We start from the raw sequence: 6,072 nt of genomic DNA, 5'->3' as shown, positions 1-6,072 counted from the left end.
TTTAATTGTAGCCTTAGGATCTAATCATAGGGTAATTAGTTAATTGATTTTTATTTTCTTCATTTTAAGAAATTTACATTTTTTTCCATACCTTCCATATCATTAAGTATCTTTAAAGATAAAGAAAAATGACATAATTAGACAATTTATTAAAGGAAACAAGAATAAAATAATTTGGCTACTATTTGCTAAATTCGCAAGCAGCAAGCAGCCACCACAGAGACTAAGTAAAATTAATGTAAAATTAAAAGTCATCATTTTTAGTTTTTTTTCCACACTTTATAAGTCCTATTGATAAATTATGAAAAAACTTAGAATTTGCAATGATATTATACATATTTTGGCATTCTTTTATCGGTAAACACTTTGAACATTTAATTTACCAAAAAAATAAAAAATAAAAAAACACTAAGAACATTTAGATGGATATATAATAATAGGTCTTTTTAAAAAATTTATGAAGCCAATAGCAGTCTCCTAATTCTAAATTAGTTGTTGAACAAATTCAAAATATTTTATTAAGCTGAGTATAAAACATGGATCAATCTTGAAATTTGAGTTTTGATTATAATCAATACTTCTCAAACAATCTTTATTTAATGACCATTTTATTTGGTTTCTGTTGCTGTTTGCAAATTTGTTGAATAAGTTTTGTTGAACAAACAATTTGTAGTGATGGGGAAGTGATTTTTATTGGACAGAGAAACCTAGACAAAAAAGTAACCAAATTATTATTATTTTTTTTTGTTTTCTTTAATAAATTGTCTAATTTTGTCATTTTTCTTTAACGATATTTAATGGTATGGAAAGAAAATGTAAGTTTCTTAAAATGAAGAAAATAAAAGTCAATTAACTAATTGCCGTAGGATTAAAATCTAAGGCTACAATTAAAAGTGAGTATATAATTTCTTACTCCTAAAGAGCAATTGAACACTACTGTGTGTGTGTATATATATATATTTAACTCTTAACAAATTCAATGCATTGAATAAGCAAATTCTTTGCTGACCCGTTTACTCATATAATAGGCCCCATTGTGTACATTATTGATTCATAGATAAACAAAAACTGTTAGTTCGGTATTTTGAATTTAGAATTAAAAGAAATTTAGTTAAAATTTTAAATTAAATTCTTACTGATTTTAAATTCAAAGTACTGATTCGGTACTTTCAAACGTAACATAATAGATTACAATATCCAGGTTGTTTTATTATTATTATAATAGTAATAATAATATTAGGGTAAATTACACCTAGACCCCCCGTGGTTAGGTCATATTACACCTATATGAACATTTTGGTTTTAGATTTCACTTATATATGAATTAGTGATTTAGCATTTCACTTGCACCCCAAATATCAATTTAAGACTATACTACCCTTTGACCTCATATTAATTATTTTTGTGACCAAACTACCCCCCTCTGTAAACCTTCCTCTCTCTCTCTACCTCTCTTTTTCCCCTCTCTCTTTCCTTTCTCACAAACCCTCACACAGATACGCAAATACACACAAACCCTCTCGTTGGAATCAATTGTAGTTAGCGAAACCAAACTCAATTCGGATTACAGGCTTAGCGAAACCCAGTTCTTCTCCGGCGACGAACGACAGAATTGAACTGACCTAGTTCCGGCGAGCTCCTAGTGTCGGCGAAATAAAACTCAATTCCGGCGAGCTCCAAGTAGCAAAACCCAGTTCATATCAGTGTGTTCCCAAGCGACGACAAAGCAACGACGGGCGTCTAGTCAGAGCAATCAGCGATGACGGCGTCGAATGTGGCCGTGGGTTGTGGAGTTGTGATACGGCGGGCCGGCGGGGGTGGTATATGGTGTGGGTGATATATATATGTGTGTGTGATTTGGTGGAAAGTGGGAAAGAAATCCTAAATCGAAGAAAGAAGATAAGGATTCAACGCCGCCGGAGGCTTCGACATCATTACCGTCTTCTCTACTGTCGTTGTCGTTTGATTTGATAAATCGTCGTCATCAACGAATCGATCCCATCGTCTCTCCCGCCGCCATTGCGACCACCTCCACCATGACCACTTTCACCGCCGCCGCGACTGTAGCTACCTCTCTCCACACAAACCCTCACACACAGATACGCGACTGTAGCTACCTCATTAATTTTCTCCCTTTTCACAAACCCTCCCGTCGGAGCACGAGATGAGGATTTTTGCCGCCGATTACGACGTCGTCGAGGCTGTAAGCCTGTAATCTGATGTCTCACTGCCGAGATATATTGATTAGGCCATCGTAGAGGTTGTAATCCGACACCCGCCGCCAACATCAACTTGCTCTTTAGCGTCGTCTTCAACAATCGACTTCACCTTCGATTCTTTGTCATCGACGTCCATTTCGGCAATGGGTGGGATGTGATTTTGTGTATTTTTGGGTTTGGTTTTAGGTGGGTGGTGGTGATGAGGTGTTGGGTGGGGGTGCAGTTTGGTTTTGGGTGGGTTGGTGGTGGAGGGAGGTGTTAGGGTGGGACGTTGGTGGTGATGGAGGTGTATACACACACACACACACACACACACACACACCCACACATATACATATAGGTGTTGAATATATATATATATATATATATATATATATATATATGGGCTTTTTTGTCATTTAAGATTATATATATATATATTGTATTAAAAAATTGAGGGTAAAATTGTCTATTCACACGTATCAAAAGTCAAAAAGTAAATTGGGGTCTAAGTGAAAGTTAAAACCAAAATCTTCATCTGGCTGAAATATGACCTAACCTCAGGGGGTCTAGGTGTAATTTACCCATAATATTATTATTTTTGGATAAATTATATTTGATAGGGAAAAATAAACCTAACCTATTTTGACCTAACGATAGAGGCAACTAGGTATTGACCAGCCGCCAAATCTCTTCTACTTTCGAAAGATAATATTTCGTTATCAAGGATAACGATTTCTATTGGATAAATTCCATGGGATAATGACAAATCTTATCAAGGATAAGATTTCCATGGGATAAGTTCCATGGGATAAGGATTATGATATTTCCTTATCAAGAATAAGGGAAGTGATGATAAATAGGAAGACGACTCGGGAATAAGATACGACGAAAAACTATTATTAAATCCCTACCTTCCTTTTAGACCTCCGGTGACTAACTTAATCGTTGGAGAGCTCTTGGCAGACACTACACCGATATCGTCAAGGTTTATCGATATTCTCCTCTCTTCCTTGCAGGAAAACGGTGTTGTATCGGACCGTGTGGATTTCATCCTCAACAGTTGGCGCCGTCTATGGGAAACTACGATTTCCTTATATATTGTTCAGTTGGGTATATGCGTTTGCGGTCCGGTATGGTTACCGAAGGAATACCGTTACAGGGATCTGGTCAAGAGGAAGAATCGAGTGAGAATCTAGACGTCCCAAAAGACCAGGAACAGCTTGCAGCGTTGGAACTACAGGTCCAAACCATGAGTCAGGGTATGGACCAGTTGATCCAGCAAAATGCAGCGCTCCTGCAACATCTTGTTCCACCGGTTCAACAAAGTTTGCCACGACAAGATCTCTCAAATCCAAACGGAGGTAATGGGAATCTTGAAGAGCAGGATAATCATCCTCCCCAAAATGAGACCGAAGTGGAACAAAGCCAAGTGGGAAACCAACATAAAGAGGTGGTCCACCCATCTCTCCCACGAAGTTCCCAACCTCATGAAGGCACAACTTTCTTCTTTTAAGAAAAGACAAAGAAAGTTACCTATTTCGACCTGCAGATTGAGGATCTCAAGGGGAAAATGGAAGATGTAATGCAGGCTATGAAAGGGAAAGGTCCTGCCGCCATAGGTAACCTGGTACAAAGGACCAACTTGCCGTTCAGCCTCGCCGTTATGAAATGCCCACTGCTTAGCAAGTTCAGGATGCCCTCGTTCGAAAGCTTTGATGGGACCAAAGATCCCTTCGATCACTTGGAAACCTTTCAAGCTTTTATGCATTTACATGCCGAGCCAGATGAAATCATGTGCCGAGCTTTTCCCACTACACTTAAGGGATCAGCAAGAGTTTGGTTCAACAAGCTGAAGCCAGGAACCATCAACTCCTTCGAAGAACTGAGTAAGCAGTTTATGAGCCACTTCATTACAGGTCAGAGGCATAGGAGGCCGGCTACCTACCTGTTTACCGTGGAGCAACAAAAAAAAGAGTCGATTCGAGAATACATCACCCGATTTAACACAGAGATGTTGCAGACCGCTTTCATAGGAGGACTCCAAACCTCCAGATTCTTGTTCTCCTTATCAAAAAAGCCTTCCACCACCATGGTAGAGGTGTTGATCAGAGCGCAAAAACATATCAACGTTGAAGACACCATGAGTGCACGGAAGGAAGGAGAGGACAAAAGAGGCCAGCCCCTCTCGCCAGGGATGAAAATGATACCAAATATAAGAGATCGTTCTTCAGCCAGAGCGATAGCACATATCATGAGAATGACTCAGATGAGTATACCGACTAAAAATTGTCTCACAGCTGGAATTAGCCTTATCAAGTCATTCACAATAAAGACTGGGGACATCTCAGTTAATCATTTTAAATGGAGAGTAGCTCCCTCACGTGTTATCTTGTTTTCAATAAGCCTTGAGGTAATGCTGGTCTTTAATGAAATTCCTTTCAGTTGCCTTGACTCTTAGTCAATTATCTTTATACGTGCAATATCCCCGTACTATAAGGGATAGTAAATGAGTGTCCTGTATCATAAGGACCCGGGCTAAATGAATCCCGTAATCCATATCCCCGTACTATAAGGGATAGTAAATGAGTTTCCTGTATCACAAGGACCCGGGCTGAGTGAATCCCGTAATCCATATCCCCGTACTATAAGGGATAGTAAATGAGTGTCCTATATTACAAGGACCCGGGCTGAATGAATCCCGTAATCCATATCCCCGTACTATAAGGAATAGTAAATGAGTGTCCTGTATTACAAAGACCCGGGTTGAATGAATCCCGTAATCTATATCCCTGTACTATAAGGGATAGTAAATAAGTGTCCTGTATTACAAGGACCCGGGCTGAATGAATCCCGTAATCCAGATTCCCGTACTATAAAGGATAATAAATGAGTGTCATGTATTATAAGGACCCGGGCTGAATGAATTTTGTAATCACTATTCCTTTATTATAAGGGATAGTAAATAAAAATCCCTTACTAAAGGGACGAGCTGAGTAAAACTCATAAAATTTACTTCCCTTATTAAAGGAGCGACGACCTGAGTGAAACACGTACAATTTATTCCCTTACTAAGGGAAGATTACCTAAGGGTACCAAAAATAGTACCCAAGGGAAGAGTATCCAATGGTACTAAAAATAGTACCCAAGGATATATATATATATTACTGTTCAATGAATAGTACCAGCCGGAGCTGAGTAAAACTCATAAAATTTACTTCCCTTATTAAAGGAGCGACGACCTGAGTGAAACACGTACAATTTATTCCCTTACTAAGGGAAGATTACCTAAGGGTACCAAAAATAGTACCCAAGGGAAGAGTATCCAATGGTACTAAAAATAGTACCCAAGGATATATATATATATATTACTGTTCAATGAATAGTACCAGCCGGCACTGTCTAGGGGCAAAATATATATATATATATATATATATATATATATATATATATATATATTTTACTGTTCAATGAACAATACCCGCGGGCACTGTTCCTGAAACAGTGCCGAGGGCAAAAAAAAAAAAAACAACTTTACTGTTCAATGAACAGTACCATCGGGCACTGTTCCTAAGGGAACAGGGAACAATGCCGGGGGCAAAAAAAAAAAAAAAAAAAAAAAAAAAATTAAAAATTGATACTGTTCAATGAACAATACCCGCGGGCACTGTTCCCTTGGGAAAGTGCCAGGGGAAAAAAAAAAATTTACATTCCCAAAGCTAGACGAGCAAGCTTGGGAATGGGGGGCAACTGATAGGGAAAAATAAACTTAATCTATCTTGACCTAACGATAGAGGCAACTAAGTGTTGACCAGCCGCCAAATCTCTTCTACTTTCGAAAGATAATATTTTGTTATCAAGGATAACGATTTCC

This window comes from Cornus florida, unplaced genomic scaffold, assembly GCF_030987335.1.
Source record: "Cornus florida cultivar Cherokee Brave unplaced genomic scaffold, ASM3098733v1 CherokeeBrave_3.0.0_Hap2_Chr05, whole genome shotgun sequence".
Lineage (NCBI taxonomy): Eukaryota > Viridiplantae > Streptophyta > Magnoliopsida > Cornales > Cornaceae > Cornus > Cornus florida.
This window is presented reverse-complemented; position numbering follows the sequence as displayed.